This window comes from Haemaphysalis longicornis, unplaced genomic scaffold (genome assembly GCF_048455015.1).
Source record: "Haemaphysalis longicornis isolate Haplotype H1 unplaced genomic scaffold, Haemaphysalis longicornis Haplotype H1 scaffold_11, whole genome shotgun sequence".
In the NCBI taxonomy this organism is placed as follows: domain Eukaryota; kingdom Metazoa; phylum Arthropoda; class Arachnida; order Ixodida; family Ixodidae; genus Haemaphysalis; species Haemaphysalis longicornis.
This window is the reverse complement of record NW_027526214.1, coordinates 60,398,938-60,419,487: the sequence shown is the minus strand read 5'-3', so window position 1 is coordinate 60,419,487 and position 20,550 is coordinate 60,398,938.

Genomic DNA, 20,550 nt, shown 5'->3' with positions numbered 1-20,550 from the left:
CGGCGAAGCAGCAGTCAACAAAGTCACTTGCGTCGGCGAGCGTCACGGAATCCAATGCCGTGGCTTCTACTGTGCAGGCTTTTACCTTTTGGCGCCAGAGTTTCTGGAACCATCGATTCTCATCCAGAACATTGTAGATCACAGAAGATTATTCTGGGCTAGCGGCGTAAGGGCGAAACACTCTGCTTATCTGAACGAGATAGCCCGTGCGGCATAAAAGTAAAGAATGGAACAGGCGCTTCGCATGGGACACAGATAACAGAGCCAGGCGCGTCCGTGATTACAAACAAACAAAAAATAAACAAACCCGTAAATGGTTCGCGGCATTACCCCTCCCCCTCTAAGAGTGCATCGACCCGATGATAAAATAAAACGACAGTCCAAACAAACAGCCACAACAAAACGACTGTAATGAATGGGCCCAGGATTGGCGTGAAAGTCACGAGTCAGTGGCCAGTGGGTGCGCGAGTAAACGTTGCTTTATGCATGACACGAAGGAAGCAGAAGATAGGGCACGGAAGCAAGGACGCGAGGCTAACGATATAAGCGTTACGAAAGGCAAGAGGCTAACGGCAAAATGTCCGCAATAAAGAAAGCAAACGTCCTACGGGGTTTTGTCGCAGCCCCTCGAGGTGTTGAAGTCCCGATGCGTGCGGAGTCGACGAGGACGTCCCGGCGAGGCTGGCTCGATGACCGGTTCTAGGCCCCATCGTAACCAGGCGCGGGATGTCGGGAAGGCATCGTCGACATTTCCGATGAGTCACGGCTCGAGAGCGTAGCAGCGGGTGTGAGCGGAGGGTTCCACCTCTAGGTGAATCCGGACCCGCGCTCTCTCGCCCAGCGCGTCACCAGCTCCAGGCACGGCCAGCCCACGGGTTGTCGGGATCAGCGGCGGACGGCTCTCGGGAACAGCAGCGGTTGCGCTCCGGGTCTTCCCCGAAACGATCACAGGGCCGCGCTCTCCAGCCCAGCGCGTCACAGGCGTCCCCTGATCACCGGCCTCGTTCGATTTTTCTGCACGCACTCGTTGCAGCTGCGCGCTCGGTCTCTTCTTCCTCTTCGTCCTCGGGCACTTCATGACAATGACCCCGGGTCTAAGAAAGTTGTTGGGGAGCAACAACTATTCTCAAAGTTAAAAAGGCAGGGTGGAGTTGGAAGAAGTTCGCAGTACCGGTGGAAAAGTTCTTCCGCACAGTCCACAAGAGCACAGCCAGTCCTACCGGCACACTTCACCGTACAGCACACGCGTGAAGGATATGGGAAAATACACTAAAGCAAAGGTAGTTCCACAATTACGCGTTACACACAACTGTGGACCGCACACTATGTACAAAAGAGATGGCGACAGGCGAGGATTAAACTCCACTCGTGTAGTCAGCCCCCGGATTGTCAATGCCCTTGTATTCGCCAGAGGTTTCGTGCGGGCGACCCTCTGACTGGCTATCGATGATTCTGCTGCAGGCGATCGCTTCATCACCGCGCCGACGGTGTCGCTTCCGGTCAGGTCGCTGTCCTTGAGGGAATGGAGCACGGGGTTCTGCTGGGACGGTTTTGCCTTCTCCTCTGACTGCTCGGCGGTAGTTGGGTTTTCGGGCCGCATTTACGCCTTTCAGGCTCGTCGACCGGTAGCTGGGCAAGCTTTTATGAAGCGGCGGCGACACAGTGAATGCAGAGTTTAACGCGGGTTGGCATCCTGGTCGTTGGTCCCTCGACTTGCTTCCAAATTCCGCGTTGCACATGCGCGATGGCGTTTTGATCTTGAACGCTTCTGGGTCTGGAAAGTCATCTTGGGTGCAGCAAGTTGACATGCCTCCTTGTAGTGCCCAAGATCCTGTCTTTCTTTTCTGCACATTACGCCGACAGGTTCGGCACGATCTGACAAAATGTCGCACGTCTCGACGCAGGTCTGGCCTGAAATAGTCAAGTAAAACGCGGTCGGTAGTCCTTCGTACACCTTGGTGCCCTGCCATGATGCTCTCTTGGGCCACACGAAGGATCGGCTCCCGCAGCTTCTTGGGAACAACGACTTGTTTACACGCTCTGCCCATGGAAAGCTTATAATGACGGTACAAGACGTCATTTGATTTGACGAAAGAATATTTCTGTCCTTTTCTGGAGGCGAAATCCTTTCCTAACTTGCGGAAACAACGTCGGAGAGTTGGGTCCCCTTGTTGTTCCCTGGCCAGCTCTTGTGTTGTGATGTCTGCGCAGCTGATTTCGGGTACCATTAAATGTGAAGCCTTCACCGAACTTGGCTTGGCGACAGCAGACACAAACACGTCTGAGTGTATCTCTGTGGCATTTGTGGTGAGGGCTGCGTCCTGGATATCGCTGTTTTTGAGCTGCCAGTCGGGATCTGGCATGCGGGGTTCCCTCACACCAGGAATGTTTCCGAGCACGAGATCATAGATCAGCTGATCGACGCAAGAGGCGAGAACCTCGCCCACAAAGTACGGGGTTTGCACGCAGACTTTGGTTTCGGGGAACTTCTTGACTGTTCCGTCCAAGAATAGTACTTGGGTAGCTCTTCCCGTTAGCTGGTTTTCTGCGACCAAGTCTCGCTGGACAAGAACGGTATTGCTCCCAGTGTCTCTCAAAATGTTGACGGGCTTTCCAAATAGTCTTCCTTTGACTACCGGCATTCATTTCCCTAGGCAAGGATGTTCCTTTACGATGCCACACAAATACTTGATAGCAGGATCCTCATCATGCGTGTCGTCGAGCTTGATGCACTGCTGTTGAGCTTCCCGGGGCTCAGTGAGGGTGCAAGCAGCAACCTGCTCTGTTCCCATTCATCCATGTCCGCAGTGCTCAGTTTTATGCCCGTGGCGACCACAAGTAGCGCATCTTGCCGGTTCTTTCATGGAGTAACGGCGCTCTTGTGCACGGTGTCCTGGGCGGTTGCACACAAAGCATTTCCGTGGCGCTTGCTTCCGCGAGTCGATTACGACTTCCGTTGTATCGCGGTCGTCTTCGGACACCTTTCCAAGGTTCGAGAGGTTTTGCGCCTCTAGGAAACGATCTGTAGCCTCGGCCAGGTCGTTCAGCGTCTTACAGTCTCGCTCCTTCAGGAAGATGACGAGCTTGGGATGGCAGCAGCGTATGAATTGCTCGCCGATCATTTGATCACGAAGAGCCTCGAATGTTTTTTGCACATTCGCCATCTCGATCCAGTGATCAAAATAACCCGTAAGCCTTGCCGCTAGTTGTTTCCCGGTTTCTCCATCCTCAGCCCTCGCCTTCCTGAAGTTTTCTTGGTAACCTTGGGCTGTGAAACGAAACCGCTGCAGCAATGCCCGTTTGACCTTGACGTAATCAAGGGACTCTTCGGCGGTCATACGGCCTATGATAGTAAGAGCTTCCCCGCTCAAGCACATGCTTACAGTTAGGGCCCATTTGTCCTGAGGCCACTGCTGTCCGGTTGCCACGCGCTCAAACCTTTGCAGGTACGCGTGCAGGTCGTCGCGCTTCTCATCGAATAGAGGAAGAAGTTTCTGCGGGTTAATCGCAGGCGGAGTTGCAACAACTTCCCCTCCCGCGGCGACATTTGGCTGGCTTGTACCACCACCCTCTTGGAGTCGGATCCTTAGCCGTAGCAACTCCTTCTCCCTTTCGGCATCATCTTTCGCTCTTTCCGCAGCTTCTTTCGCTCTTTCAGCGGTTTCTCGGCTGGCTTCCCTCTCGGCAGCTCTAGCGGCACGTTGCTCAGCCCGTTCGCACTCGATCCACGCCCTAAGCTCTTGTCCCGAGAGTCCCAGCTGAGTCCCCATTGCCATTAACTTCTCAAGATCCATGCTGTTGCAGCTAACGTTACAGGCACACTCGTGGCTCACTGACTCCTTTCAGCGGATGTTAAGAAATCCTGGCAGGCTCGCCACTTTTTGTAATGAATGGGCCCAGGATTGGCGTGAAAGTCACGAGTCAGTGGCCAGTGGGTGCGCGAGTAAACGTTGCTTTATGCTTGACACGAAGGAAGCAGAAGATAGGGCACGGAAGCAAGGACGCGAGGCTAAAGATATAAGCGTTACGAAAGGCAAGAGGCTAACGGCAAAATGTCCGCAATAAAGAAAGCAAACGTCCTACGGGGTTTTGTCGCAGCCCCTCGAGGTGTTGAAGTCCCGATGCGTGCGGAGTCGACGAGGACGTCACGGCGAGGCTGGCTCGATGACCGGTACTAGGCCCCGTCGTAACCAGGCGCGGGATGTCGGGAAGGCATCGTCGACCTTTCCGATGAGTCACGGCTCGAGGGCGTAGCAGCGGGTGTGAGCGGAGGGTTCCACCTCCAGGTGGATCCGGACCCGCGCTCTCTCGCCAAGCGCGTCACCAGCTCCAGGCACGGCCAGCCCACGGGTTGTCGGGATCAGCGGCGGACGGCTCTCGGCAACAACAGCGGTTGCACTCCGGGTCTTCCCCGAAACGATCACAGCGCCGCGCTCTCAAGCCCAGCGCGTCACAGGCGTCCCCTGATCACCGGCCTGGTTCGATTTTTCTGCACGCACTCGTTGCAGCTGCGCGCTCGGTCTCCTCTTCCTCTTCGTCCACGGGCACTTCATGACAACGACAACAAACACAGTTCGTCATCTTGCGAAATACGGTTTGAGGCGAAGCACGTGGACGACTTCGGGTCGCGTGCGTCGTCGTGATGTGCCGGAATCACCACTGGAGATCACTTCGTAGGTTAATTGGCCAAGACGTCATAAAATCTGGTAGGGTCCGACATACCGTCGCAGAAGCTTCTCACTGAGTCCGCGTCGTCGAATGGGAGTCCAAACCCACACATGATCCCCTGGTTGGTACTCGGCGTCTCGGCGTCGGAGGTTGTAGCGGCCGGCATCCACCAGCTGCTGGTCCGTTATACAAACGCGAGCGAGCTGGCGGGCGTCCTACGCACGTTGAAGGTATCCTTGGACGTCGGCGTTGAGGTCGTCGTCTTCTGCATGCGGAAGCAGGGCGTCGACCATCGTAGTCGGCCCTCTTCCGTAGACAACCTCGAACGGTGTCATCTGCGTAGTTTCCTGCGCTGCTGTATTGTACACAAACGTGACATACGGGAGGACTTCGTCCCAAGTCTTATGTTCAACGTCGACGTACATGGACAGCATATCCGCAATCGTCTTGTTCAGACGTTCCGTTAGTCCGTTCATTTGGGGGTGGTACACCGTCGTTCTTTGGTGATCCGTGTTGCTGTGGCGTAAGATTCCTTGCATCAGCTCCTGGGTAAAGGCCGTTCTGCGGTCCATGATTAGGACTTCAGGGGCTTCATGTCGCAGCAGAACCCGGTTTATAAAGAACTTGGCGACTTCTTGTGCTGTCCCCCTCGGAAGAGCGGCGGTCTCTGCGTAGCGCGTCATGTAGTCTGTCGCTACGACAATTCACTTGTTCTCTGATCGTGATGTAGGGAAAGGGACAAGAAGGTCCTTTCCAATCTGTTTAAAGGGCCTCCAAGGGAACGGCGATCGGATGCAGAAGTCCGGTGCGTCTTGTCGGGGGCTTTTTTCGTCGCTCGCAGCCATGGCAACTCCGAACGTAGTCGGTGACGTCAAATGTAATGCGGGGCCAGAAGTACTTCGCCTTAATTTTTGCAATAGTGCGAGCTGTGCCGAGATGTCCGGAAGACGGGTCGTCGTGGGACGCTTCCAAAATTTTGTCACGAAGGTCTGCGGGGATGGCAAGTAGATAATTTGTTCTCATTCCGTGGCTGAAATTCTTCTTCACGACGACGGAGTTTCTCCGGCTGAATGCTGGTAAGCTGCGTTTGAAGGTCCTAGGTACGTGACGTTGCTTCCCTCGAGGTAGTCGATTATGATGCGTATGTCAGGGTCCGACGCTGCTGGGCGGCTAGGCCGCTCACCGTTAGGATTCCGAAGAACGCGCTGTCTTCATCGGAGTCTTGTGCTGGTGGGTCGACGGGAGCGGGGGACAAGCACTCGGCGTCGGAGTGTTTCCTGCCGGATTTGTGGACGGTTGTAACGTCGAACTCTTGCAGGCGCAGCTCCTCCGCCCAAGACGGTAAAAAGGGTCCTTCAAATTGGCGAGCCAACACAGCGCATGGTGATCTGCAACAACCTTGAATGGTCTACCATACACGTATGGGCGAAATTTTGAAATGGCCCTTGTGATTGCCAGGCACTCTTTATCGGAGGCAGAGTAGTTTTTATCCTCCTTCGACAGACCACGGCTTGCATAGGCGATTACGTTTTCGCACCCGCTTTGCTTTTGGACGAGGACGGCCCCAAAACCTATATCGCTGGCGTCCGTGTGCATCTCTTTGTCGGCGTTTTCGTCGAAATGATCGAGCACGGGCGGGTTTTGCAGGCATTGTTTCAGCTCGCAGAATGCTTTTAATTGTGCGTTTTCCCAGGCGAAAGGGGTGCTATCTTTTGTCAGGCGCGTGAGTGGCTCTGCGATGCGTGCCAACTTTGCGGTGAAGTGCCGGTAGTATGCGCATAGTCCGAGAAATCTTCGCACGCTCTTTTTATCTTTCGGTCATGGGCAGTTCGCTATGGCTGATGTTTTCACAGGGTCAGGAAGGACTCCCGCAGCGTTGACGACGTGTCCCAAAAACTTGAGTTCCTCGTAAGCGAAGCGGCACTTTTCTGGCTTTAGCGTTAACCTCGAGTACAGATTCCAAACTTGGAAGGTGTTCGTAAAAAGTCCGGGCAAATACCACAACGTCGTCGAGGTATACGAGGCAGGTGTGCCACTTCAGGCCAGCTAGCACAGTGTCCATGACTCTTTGAAACGTTGCTGGCGCCGAGCACAGCCAAAACGGCATCACCTTGAACTCGTAAAGGCCGTCCGGGGTTGTAAATGTGGTCTTCTCGCGGTCTCTCTCGTACACCTTCATTTGCCAGTAGCCGGTCTTCAGATCCATTGATGAGAAATACTTCGCATGGCAGAGGTGGTCGAGGGCGTCGTCGATTCGTGGCAGGGGGTATACTTCCTTTTTGGTGACTTTGTACAGTCGCCGGTAGTCAATGCAAAACCCTAATGTGCCGTCTTTTTTCCTCACCAGTACAACCGGCGCAGCCCGGGGGCTTTTCGATGGCTGTATAATGTCGTCGCTGAGCATGTCGTCGACTTGAGTCCGGATGGCTTCCCGCTCGTGGGAAGAGACGCGTTACGGTGACTGTCGGACTCCATCTTCGGTTATTATTCGGTGCTTCGCCAGAGGTGTCTGACGTGGTTTTGAGTTCGACGAAAAACACTCCCTGTAGTGACGCAGCAAAGCCAATAATTTGTTTCGTTCTGCTTGCGGTAACGTCATATTCACGTCGAAGGGATTCGGAAGCTTAAAGATATCTTCGGGTGTACGTTCAAATTGGGCAACCGCGATCACGTCACCTGGTTTTTGCGTTTCTTTCTGCTGTGTACTAGCGTTTTACCAGGGGTATAGGTACACGCATACATCACCTTCCGGGTTTCCAACAACACAAAGAGCAGGCTGAGTTTAGGAAATTGTACCAAAACTATGGATCACAAACATATCGTCAATCAAGCCTGCGCTAAACCTGTTTGCATGGCATTCATAGACAATGGGAAACCTTTTCATTCCGTACTCACCGCAGCCGTGCAAGGAGCAGTAAAAGACGAGAAAATAGAGGGTACCCATTTAGGAGTTTTAAAAGGGATATATAAAGCATTCACGGGAATGATAACCCTCCACAAGCAAAGCCATAAATTCTTGAATTGGAAGGGCGTAAGACACTGAGACACCACCTGGCCAAAATTATTCAAAGCATGTCTGAAGGGTTGCTTAGAACTCTTGACTTGGAAACATAGGAATTAGGATTGATGAGGGATACTTTACCTATTTGAGGTTTGCCGACCACATGTGATGGCTAAGTGTGCGGCGTCAGAAACTAGTTGTCTCGCCCGTCACTACTGTCTTTCTTTCCGGGACCATTCACAGCGACAGACATCCCACCGCAGACTTTCCGGCAGATCCACACCTCCCACCTCCCACCGGGCGGGTGCCCTAACGGGTGCCCTAACATCAGCACCTGGTCTCCAAAAAATTTATTCATCATCATCCACACACCCGACTTCTTTCTCTCGCTCGGGTGGACATTACCCCTCGGGTATTGTCCGTGGGTCTTGCTGGTTTTCTTTCTCAAATCTTCACCTTTCGGCGACATTATCAAACTCAATAAGACTGAAGAACAAGCTCCGATAACGCTTAATAAAGTACAATATGAAGGCATGGCCCTGGGTCAAAAATGAGTATGTTTAAATCTAAAGTAGTGAGAAATGAGCGTGTAAAAAACAATCTGTTCAGCTCAGGAAACGGAACGCTGGAGGAGTGAAAGAATTCAACTACATCGGACAGGTGGTCAGTGCTCACCGCAAACACAAAAGAGCCATCCCATGCCAAATATGCATGGGCTGAAGAGCACTCGGCAAGCGCTCCTAAATATAAACAGTAAGCTACCTCCATCACTCAAAACAAAGATCGACAAGCAATGTTTACTGTCGGTTATGACGTATGTAATTGGAAATAAACGCATTACTAAGCAACTTGAATGCAAACTTAGGTCGGCTCACCGGCCTCTGGAATTAATATAGTTAAGAATAACACTCAGACACACGAAATGAACTACCGGGATGAAAGAACATACCAGAGTTGAGGATATCATAGTTCAAATATAGGAAAAGAAATGTACTTGGGCTGGCCATGCAGTGAGACGAACCGACAACCCGTGGACAATTGGAGTAACCGAGTGGATACGAATAGATGTGCCTAGAAAAATGGGAAGGTCGGTAATCCGCTAGAGGAAGAAATGAGGGAATTGTGGGGCAAGCTGTGGACCCGAGAAGTGCAGGACAGGAGTAGCGGGCGGCCTTCGTCCTACACTGGACCTGCGTTGGCTGAACATTATGATGATGATGATGACTAAAAACGTGTATTTATATTTTTTCATGTGCATCGCCAGTGCGATTATCCTGAATGAAAAACGTTTGGCAACCAATGAAGTGAGAGAGAGGGCACAGTTGTTTGACTACTGTAAAAGGAGCGCGCAGACATCAAGTTTGTGTGATCGAATTGTGGTGTTTATTTCTCCTCATTTGTTTCAAAGACCTCTAAAGTTTTATAGCAGGATTCCAAAGTTACAGCTTGAAGGAGATTTACTCATTGCATAAGCTGTCTGTTTTAGGGTGAGCTTGGAGATGGAATGAAATATTAGTGTCCAGGTGGCTGGATTACTGGGGTTGTCTTTTGAGCATGGACTCGCATCCGTATAAGAACGCTTTGCGAAAGTTGCAAAAAAACGCGCTGCAACCCGTTCTTCACGAGGAGCAGCTACGGGTTCCTTCCTTTCAGGAATTTTTTCAAGCGGTTTAGATCTTTTGTCTTATTGAACATCCAGGTCTCCATCTACTAAAGCAGAGTCAATAAACACCGAGTTATCATTTGGCATTTGTTTAGGAGGTCTTGCATTATATCATTGGTCTTCTTCACAAGCTACGACTAGCAAGCATCTATTTTATCGGGTTCTTCAGGATTTTCTGCACCAAAGCAGTCCAAGTGTTCCAGGACCTAGAACCAAGTGTTTTGTGTAACCCTCCCTGAACTATTTTCGAGACAGCACCCTATTGAATCGCGCACTTTGGCGACGGTTATTTTGTGGTCATCGGCCTTGTAAACCCTGGAACGTTAACGTGGCTTGCCGTCGCCATTTTTTCTCTCTGGGTCTACAGTTGCCTTCGGCCAGTAGGTTTGCATGTGACCTAGTTTAAAGCACCTGAAGCAATAGATGTCTCGTGGCTGGTAAAGGTTTTGCTGCAGTACACATCCATTCTACTGTAACCTTTCTGTATTGACCAACCTCGAATGAAGTCTATGTTGAACCTTCTTCCACTAACAAGCAGGACAGCCAGAACATCATGTGTGGAGGACCTGAACTGATGCAGGATAGTCGCGCGGGAGTCATTTTTGCTACTTCGTATAGGATGCAGTGATGAGTATTTTTCCCTTAAGCAAAGTAACAGTGCAAGGTCACGGACCCTTCGAGGGATATGGGGATGCACTTAATACCAGAGATGTTGTTAGCATCATCCAGACTGGCAAAGTTGAGGGGTATTTTGTTGGACCCCTTAGGAATCCGTAACACCTAATATTCTTGGGTGCATAGGCATCGGTCTATTACTTGTTGAAATAATTTACTGAGGATAGTGGTGCATCATACGTGGTCGTTGGATAAATGTGAATCCGGAATAATCGGTCCTAAGGTAGGCTCGGGTAAACAGCAGGGGCAGAATTTCTGCAAGGAGGACCGTGTGTGGGGGAAGCGTCTGCGTTGGCCCTCATGTTTTCATTGCTCTGCGTATCCTGTGTGGTGACCGTTCTGTGCTACGCGGAGGGCGCTGTCACTTACCTTCCTCGCAGAGAAGAATCATAGTCTATGTCGTGGGTATGTTCTGATACGGTCGTGGGCTGTTGAACTTCGGGATCTTGTATCAGTTGTTGCTTTTGCTGGGTCAACTGGAGACTAAAAAAGATTGGCTCGTTCGGTGACGCTGAAGCTTGCGTGCAAATGGCGGCAAACACAGGCCCCTGCTTAGCGTCCATCGTTGCCGTCACCAGTTTGCATCAGTGATGAAGGCAGGCATGCCAGGCCACAGTAGGCCTTACTGCCAGGGCAGGTCTTCTCCGGCCACGCTAAAGTGGCGTGGGGAAGGTTTTCGCGTTCTCGCTCGGTACTCATGACGAGACCGTTCTCCTGGTGAGGTGATTTGTCCTGTTCGAACGAAATTTTGCTTTACCACAGAGAAAATTGTGGAAGGCGAAGTAGTCATGTCTGTAAAGTTGAAAAGTGACTTTCTGAACCGCAGGGTGTGTAGTGTAATCACTCGCATGCTGTTCTGCTCGTCAGTTCACGTGCGTTCGGAGGGAGGTGCGGGAGAGAGAGGGTGAATTAGCGATACAGGCAGCGATTTGGCAAAGTCAGTTGCATCCTATTCTCCGCTATACATATTCCAAATGTTAAGCATAACTGCAAACCCCTATTAAACTTGATCTGTTTTAAACAAGCAAGAAAATTACAAAAAGTCAAACAGGAAAATATTAGCTCCAATCGACGCTGTGAAGGTGGTTCGAAAGCAAAGCTTTAAAGGACACCAACAACAACTGCCAATGCGACGTCACTTGAATTTTGAGACGTGGCTCTAGAAAGTGTGAAACCAGAGCTTCTGCCATACGCTACCTGGAATTCGCGGGCGCGGTGTTGGAACGCAGCTGCGTCACCCACTGCGGGGCCGGAACACCGGACGCCGCCTATGCAACCCGGCCGTATGTCGGCAGAAAGAAAACGAGAGGAGCGTGTTTTCTAGGGTGAGCTAGCGACACATAGCCATCCTGATGTGCTGGCTTGGGGATACACCGCCGTGCAACACAAGCGCAGACACCGAAACAGTTCGGCATGTGAGCTTAGTGGTTTTCATTTCTACTGATTTAAACAAGTTATTTAGTAAGTTTGAGAATGGCAATTAGGCTCAACAAACATTGTAATCGCTAGCTATCAAAACTAGTTGCCTCTTTTGTCTTGTGTTTTCCTCTAAAAACAACAAAATGGGCATACACCAATTTTGAACATTAGGCTTTATTCGTGGCAACCACTGCACAAAACGTAGCGTTTCTCTAGCGGCAAGATGTCTGTAGTGGTCTCTACATTTTGTTTTTCCGCTCTGCAGAAAGATTCCTAACGTATCGTTGCTATTCGACCACTTAACTCCGTCGGGTCCGGGTTACCCAGAAGGTGGTCTTGAACAAAAATAATCAAACTGTGCGAATGAAGCGCGCAATGGTCACGAAGCTGCGCCAAAACATTCCTGACACAGCCATCGCTGAAGCAGACGACAAAGCCGTCCCGTCTAATCACCCAGCGTTGTGAGCAGCGCACAGGAAATGCTTGGTAACCATTCGCTGTGCATTTTACAGTGTGCTCCGTGAGGTAAATACCGCCAACCCCTTACCAAGCCTCCCTGGGAGTTCCTTGTCACATACGCCACGATGGTCCCGTTGGCCGGCAGAGGTAGAGAGTTTTGCTTTAAAATACAACAGAGAACAAATTGACTTGAGACAGAACGACAGCGCATTGCTTCAATAATATTTTCCTTTTCCTTGAATACTCAATGGTCCCTAAAAAATAAGGCACAAAAAACCTTGAAAAACATAATGTTGCTCTTTGTCACATTAAACGTAAGCACGGAAATAAACTTTTACCCCAATAAGGTGGAAGTAACCTAAATAATGGAGTGAAAAGAATGTTTTCGCCAGCACAGGAAGGTTTTCAAATTACTTATATCTTAACTGTTCAACCTAAATTCTCCATTCAGTCCAAACCTCAAACCAAACCAAAGGCGGCATTATTGAATGTCACTATATGAAGTTACTCTTTGTGCTGGAGATAGCTATACACGCTCACCGCATCAATTATGGGTATGCTCCTTTTAAAAGCTAAAATACAACTAAAATTATGGTACATAAAAATACCCGAGATGTGCCGACGTCGAAAAAATGGCCCAATACATTATTCTTTTTTTTGTGTTAAATACCCATAAAACCGGGACTCAATAATTTGGTGCGTCATTTTAAGAAAATGAGTGTGTGAGAGATTTTTTCAGTAACGATGCCTTGGTAAACGCAGTAGAGTTTAGCGGCACTGTCATTCTTGGTTTCCTGCCCTGAATAGATTTTGCGAAACAGAATAGAACCACAAGCACATTTTTTGAACCTTTTCAGAAGTTTTTAACGACAATAGAATTACGTGGTCATGAGGTGGTTATTTTACAACACCTAAATAATATATTCATCAACGCATGCAACATAAAAGTTTATATTTTATAAACAGTAACTGAGTATTTAACTAAATGTGTTGTTATAAAAACAAAATTTTTATTTCGCAAGCTATGGGGCAAATCTATTCAATCAAAATGCGACTGTTGTAACGTGATGGAATGCGGACAGGGTAATTCGGATTTTTGGTTAGTTTTGGGTATATTTCACTTTACAAAAATTACTAATACAAATGACATTTTTTTATATGAACTAGTAGTTGCTGTGTGTAATACTTTTTATCCTTCTTCTTTTCAGAAAGTGGGTAAATATTGCATACTAGTCGAGATACCATGATAAAATCCACCCAGTCGTACTAAGAAGAAACATATTGCTGTGAAATCGTTTCGGTTTTGTGACAATAAAGCACCAAAAATTATAAAAGTCACGCAACCTATTTTTAGAGTTCAGTAGTATTGTGTTCCAAAGTTAATAATTTGGCCGTGCGATGTTCGCTGTTGTTTACTTTCGCTTGTATCGTTGTAGAAATAATTAGCCAGTGATACTCACGTTACTTCATGGCCGAAATCTAAGAAGTGTATCTTATCGGGAATTGATAAGTACCGTTCTTAAGTTACTGGCTCATCGGCATTCTACTTACTTTTTACGTGCATTTGGGTATGCCTCCAAACGCTATCCATAAAAGTATTCTTGCATTCCTGTTGAAACAGCTCTGACCCCATTCCTGTATCAACATGTGTTGTTCTGAAATTTGTATCCAAACATGTTTTAAATACACACAGGCATGGTTTAATGAATAGGATCAGGGGTCAACGGCGGGCAGCGCTCATCGCGTCATTTCCTCGGTACTGATCTTTTCATCGTGTAGTCATTTTTTCGGTGGTGTAATTCAGCTGATTAGGACAAGAGCGACTCTTCCTAATCGTGGAGAACTTCTCACGTTTCGCGGTATGTGCTCGTAAACGGGGTTTAATAATTTACGGATCTCCCAAATAATGCCCGTGCTTCATGATGACAGATGGCAGAAGTGAGTTGACGTTGCATAGGTGAATGGCCGAATCTTGGTTTTTCGTAGTTAAGAATTTTTAGTGATCCCTTTGTTCCCATACGTTTGGTTTTAAAACACTTTGCCACACTCTATTCATCGTTCGTCTTCACCAAATACCTAATACCTTACTTGCTGTGAAGCAAGAAATATGTTTTACTGCAAAAAAACAACAAGAGCCCATTACCCTGAATAAACTTACATCAACCCCGTAACCACAGCAACATAATAACATTTAAACCCACTATTTGCACAAGCTGGGTGAGAGGCATTGAAAGTATTTATCTCTCTGCACATTTAAAAACAGAAAAGCGTAAACTTTGGCGACCCAAACATTAACAAAGCAAAGTTACTTATCACACACGCGGTTTAACCCCATGTTCTTAACTATAATAAAGCTAGAACCAAAGGGGAGCCTAGCTGTTTACTATAGTAGTATAATAAAAATGTTATTTTAAATGCAAAAGTGCTAATATTTTTGTAAACACGATATGTCGAGCTTTAGAAATCTCTAGGCATCTTGATAATCTTTCACGTCACTGAAAATTCGTTTAGTGCTACCCGTTACAAACGTGCACATTCCCCCCCACCTTTTTAATTGAATAATACATGACCAAGCAAAACTAAAAAAAACCCGTCATCGCGGGGTTGCAAACATTTCAGGTAGTGCCATCAGATACACAGCTTAGATATACTTTTACAAACATCGTTTCATTGAACCGTTGAGTCGAAGGGATGCAATTGAGAACACTTCATCAAACCTCGCCGCACAACCTTATTCAGGCCAATTGGTCCGCTTATGCAGAAGCTTGTATGTTTTTTGGTGCAGGCTTTCGCATTGTTAATGTTGCTATCGTTTATTTTGTGGGTGTAAACCTATTGCCATGTTACGTTTGCGCCCGCAGGAACGCTGAGAAGTACAGCAGGTACTGGCGAGAATAGAGCGCCTAGTCTGAACTATTGCAGAAGCAATATTGACCGCCTAAAATGCAGAACAAGCTGATGATTTTTTGTTTAGGGATGAGACCAAGAGCTTATACACATGGATAAAAATAGTTAGAGTTGTCCTGAAGGTTGCTTCTAGATGAAAGACAACAATATTTAAAGTTGGCTTGAAGCTTGCTTCTAGATAAATTCTTCTCTTTATATTCAATTTTCTTGAAAACAATAACTCAACTGGTACATAAGCGACTCAGCGTACCGACGCCGGCTAGCAGTTGGTTAGGTTTTGGGGGTTGTAGCAAAACACCTTCATTGAGACTGAAGGAACGTCTTTTAAGTTGACCAGAATATTCTCATTTGAAACTGTCATAAGACAACGTATGACGCATAGAAATACAATACTTTATGCTTCTTAGCAACACAGACCAGTGCTTTTTACTTACCGGCTGCAACAAATAATGATGTTTTTCTGAGTGACCAAAGCCGTGCTGCTACATTCCCACTACCTCATACGTGTTTACGACAATTAAAGCTAGAATACCTAATAAAGCCATGACATCAGCGTAACACCTTCTCAATGTTTGAGAAGCAAGGACATAGGGCACCCTTGTATGTTTGCCAAACCACTAACCATAATAAATTTTAGTATCTACACTCCATTCTTTAGAAACAAAAGAATAAGATGTCTCTATCTTTACTGACCACCCTGTCATACATCCCATACAGCTACGAAGTGATATTCGCTCATTGTTTTATTTGGAATTTGTGGTCAAAACGTCACTACGTGATTTTTTGCTACAATTTCGCACCACTGGTGCTCTCCTTTTATCCATCATCTGTTTACACAACAGAATATTTTAAAATAACGATAATCTACCGAAGTAATGCCAAGTCATGGAATGCTGCACCCAACTACCTTTCAATTTTCTGAATGCGTGAATAGTCAAAATTTTTCTATCCAACAGTGTTGTACACGTTCCTCTAATATAGGAACAAAGCCTCGTTCCTCGTTCCTTCTCAATTTTTAAACGAGTTCCCGTTTCAAGTTTCTTTATTGCGAAAGGAACACTTTCATTTCACTTCGAAAATTGGAACGCATCCTTACAATAACGTTACAATTAGGTTTTTAAATTAAAATACAGTGTCGGATATTGCTCGGGCGAAACTAGCTTAGTAATTTAAAGCTCACATCGAACTATGTATATTATACGATTATTAACATTGCCGGCAGCAGGTTATCTGGAGATAACAATAATAAAAACAAAATGTCCCAGGCGAATTTTTCAGGAAGAATCGAACAAACTCCGGACGGCTTTAGGACATCTCGGTGAAGAATGTTTCGCTGCGGAAAGTTTGGTGTACGAACATATCGTTGTTACTTCGTTTCTGTGCATGGACGTTTCGGTATAGATACATTTCGGTGCACAAACATTTTGGCTACCAAATTATCCGGTTCTTGCCTCTTTACTACATCCGCTATATTTTTATTTCCGCTTAGCGTGGGTTATGGACAACAATCTGGAGCAGTGAATATATTTTTTGATTTTTTTTTTAAATTCTACATTTACATATTTTTTTATTACCTATTCCTTGGGACACCTGTTTTGCAGCCGATTGAATTCTTTGGCACGCGTTTGTTTTTGCATTTATGAGAGGTGGTTATTTATACTCGCTCTTTTTTAGCTATGACAATTACCCGGTGTTAACGATGGTCCGGCGGCTCTTTTGCATTTTTTAAATTACAGAACCTCAAAATACAAAAATTCATACACATTCTCTATATCCAAAACGTAACAAACATTAACTAGTCCCCCAGAATGCAGAAAACTTTATTAAGAGTATTACGTAGGCTGGGCTGCCTTGCTAAGATGAATAAGCTAACCCTAGTCTAGGATAATGTCGTGGAAGAAAAATGGGCCTTTTTAAAAACCGCCGCAGCTTTTAATGTCTTATTGTGGATTAAGTGCATTTGGGTTGTGCGTACAAATTCCACCCAACCTGTTCGGAAAAACCAACCTTCGTTTTATGTTTTCATGCCTGCATTCGCAACATTTTATTTCATTGTATTAGTGGCCCCCCTCCCCACCTGTATGCTCGAACCTCGACCAGATTCCTTTTTCAGCCATATTATTTTCGGTTTTCACTGAGAATCCCACATGGGTGGTGGAGTTCATGGTCTCCGAAGCCTCACCGCAGCTATACAGGGCAAAGCTTTACATTCGCCATGCGCTCACAGAACCTGTATAATGTGCACCAAAAAGCCACCTAAAAAGCCGCTGAGAACGCACTGGCCACTATCGTTTGCTGGCTACGCCGTTCGGCGTGTCGCGGTCGCACCGATGGCGCCCCCACTCCAAGAATCACTCTTTCGTCTCCTTTAGTCTACCCAATGGGAATTAACTCTTCAAGTCGCGCATATTATGGACAAACCAGGCATACATTGCTTTCTGCCATTATCAGGAGAAAAAAAAATGAATAGGCTAGTGTGACGAGAGCGGAAACAGTCGTCTTCAAGATTTCTAAGTCCACTTGACGCAATGGTGAACCACAAGGGACACCCTCTCTCTCTCTACTAGGGGGCCTTGTAGCCGGTGGGGCTCAGCGTTCCCCTCCTCTAAGTAACGCCAACGTAAGGGCGATCGTTTGTTGGTTAGTTTTAAGTAGAACCGATAGCAAATGCAACGATTACGAGATTGATTGAGAAAATATTTAAAACGGAATGCACACGAGCTTATTCTATCTCGTTTCTCGTTTTTTTTTTTTTTCGCGGATTTTTTTCTGTGGGAGGGGGGCATGTTGAACTAAAATCCGCTGCGTCTTGCACGTTTGGGTGAAGTGAAAGCAAAGCCCTTTGGTAAATAAAAAAAAGCTTGAATGGATGCAAATTAACAACGTTATTTTTTTCCATATACTATAGAAATTGTGTTTTACGTGGCAATTATCCGCCAGGATTAGGGTTCGTTTCAACACAAAGCGGCGCAAGCACAAGTTTCGAACGTAAGATCATATCAATTCCCGAAATTCCAATATTAAAGCTAAAATGTTTAAAGAATGCTTCGGACATCCCGTGACTCAAAATTCTGCGCCAAGACATCGTGCACCAAAATGTCCGCACAGAGAAATGTCCGCAGTTAAACGTCCTGCACCTAAATGTCTGACACCGAAATCTCAGCATTAGGTAATTGACAATCCTTCCACGCCAGGGACCAATTCTATCAACCGGACGTGCGTCCAGACCTCCCCAGACAAACGATGAAAGGTGTAAAGCATTCTCGTGGGTACGCTATTCAGCCTTCGAGCGCCGCGTAAGTTCAACCAGCATGAAAGCAAGCACAAGCTGTGGCCTGATGCGTGGTTATTCTTCTGCCTTTGACCTTCGAGGAAGCACTCACGGCTGAAGGGCGGGCAAGTTGACAAGCGTATAGGAAAAGAAACGCAGTAGTGACTTGCGAATTTTTGTACTCGAGCCTTCGAAAATCCTAGCGATATAACTGCAGGAACGCCGTTCCTGCCGTTCCTTTAAAAACCTAACGAGTTACCGTTACAGTTCCACCAACCCTTAATGCAACGGTGGGGTTCCTCCGTTCCTCCAAAAAGAAATAGTTCCACGAACGCCGTTTTTTGTAACGCCGTTCTGTACAACACTACTCTCTAATCGCTGAAACCTCGCTAAGAAATCACAGCTCCCGCGAGGTACCTCTGAGCCGGGATGCTCGTTAAACGGGAAGGATGGTTGGCTCGCCAACTTTGTTTATCTATGTCTTTTGGTTGTTCCTGTCATTAACAGGTAAGAAAGAAGGTGGGGCGGAGGGTTTGAAAAAGTTATAGGAACAGCCCCTAACTGCTTTAGGAGCGTTCTTTGCCGCTTGCCACGTGCACTTAGCTTGAAGCAACTCACTATCTAACTATATATATATATATATATATATATATATATATATATATATATATATATATATATATATATATATATATATATATATATATATTTATATATATATTTAATGTCACAGACTTCGGACAGCCTCCCGAGAAGCTTACACGGAGCATAACCGCATATCCATGCGGCCGATCTCTCCCTATCTGGGTATGTGGTCCGGTGGAAAGCCGCTGGGCGATGTTCAATGGAATGAAGAGAAGGTAGACGAAGCCCGAACTCTCGCTGTACTGTGTTCGCTCTATCAACCCGCAGCTCTCCTGGTGACTACGGTGTCTTTTGTAAATATACCTTCTTTCTGACTACGTATCTCCGCGTTGTCACGTCACATCTTTGGTGGAGGCGCTGGATTTCCTGTTCCCTATACCTCTTGCCAGTGAGGCTTCAAACCAACACGGAACTTGGTAGTGGGCGCAACGCTCACGGCCACACGATGCCTACCAATGAGCCCGGATCCGCTTCACCGTTCATCGTTGTGTCCCTCCCTCGGTACCCCGGCGACTTCACTGGGACGGACGACATTGATGTATAAGATTGGCTCCGTAGGTTCGAACGTGTGAGTGCTCATAACAAATGGGACAACCACCTTAAGCTCGCCAACGCTGCTTTTTGCCTAAAAAAACCGTCTGAGACATGGTTTGACACTAATGAAGCACGATTAACCAGATGGGCTGTTTTCAAAGAACCGCTTCGGAGGGTGTTCGGGAAGCCCGTTGGTCGCCAGCTTGCGGCACAGCAAGAGCTCTCAACGAGTGCTCAAATATCTACTGAAAGGTACGTCGCCTGCATCCATGTCCATATGCCCCTATGTCCCTATGCTTTTGTCCCTATGCTCCAAAGTTGACCTAGGAATATCAGAAATGGACAAGGTTGGCCGTATCCTGAGGGGCATCGCCGACAACGCCTTTGACCTTCTCATTTGTAAAGACTGCGCCACCGTTGATTCCATGATTAACGAGTGCCGGCGATTTGAGCAGGCCAGGGGACGCCGTATAGCTCACCAATTTGCTCGGCTCCCGCACGCTGATGCGACGTCTTCCTGTGATGACGTCCATCTACCCGCTCCTGCTCCCCGCATGGTGGACCCTGTCGCCCCGTCTGCGGATATCACCAGAATCGTGCGCCGCGAAATCGAAGCTATGGTCCCCACTCCCACCCTGATATATGCAGATGATCGCTGCCAACTTCCTAGGATCGCTGCAATCCAGGCCGTCGTTCACGATGAAATCGCAAGCATGCGCCTTCATCAAGTCTGAAGTATCGGGCATCCCCATCCTTCTTTTACCCCACAGTTTTGCCCGACCGCGCACATAAGCCCCCAAGCGCCTTTTGGTAACCGCCGCCGCAATCCAGCTGAATGGAGAACGCATGACGACATACCAATATGCTTAATCTGCTCCCGTATTGGCCACATCGCTCGTTAGTGTAGGAGCTGCTGGACTCCACCCCCGCCGAATGCGTCACCTCATTACGGCTCTCGGTCTTTCTCCTACGGCTACGCTCCCGATACGCAGCCCCGTACTTCCCCAACCTTGCATACCCAACACTTGAATGCAAACCCTGTGCACACTCGGTACAGCCGCTCAACCTCGCCCCAACGCTGCCAGTCCCTATAGTCTCAACCTCGCCGCTCGTCCCCGATGCCCAACCGTGCCCCCCGATACTCCTCGGAAAACTAGGCAGTGCAGCTCCCAGAGGTGATGCTGCATTTCCGACCTGGCCCAAAAGTCTTCTACCTCTTCGTTCTGGAAAGCACAGCTTGTTAGCCCTTCATGTCGATGTAGTACCGGTAACTGCTTTAATTGATATAGGTGCGCAGTTGTGCGTCAT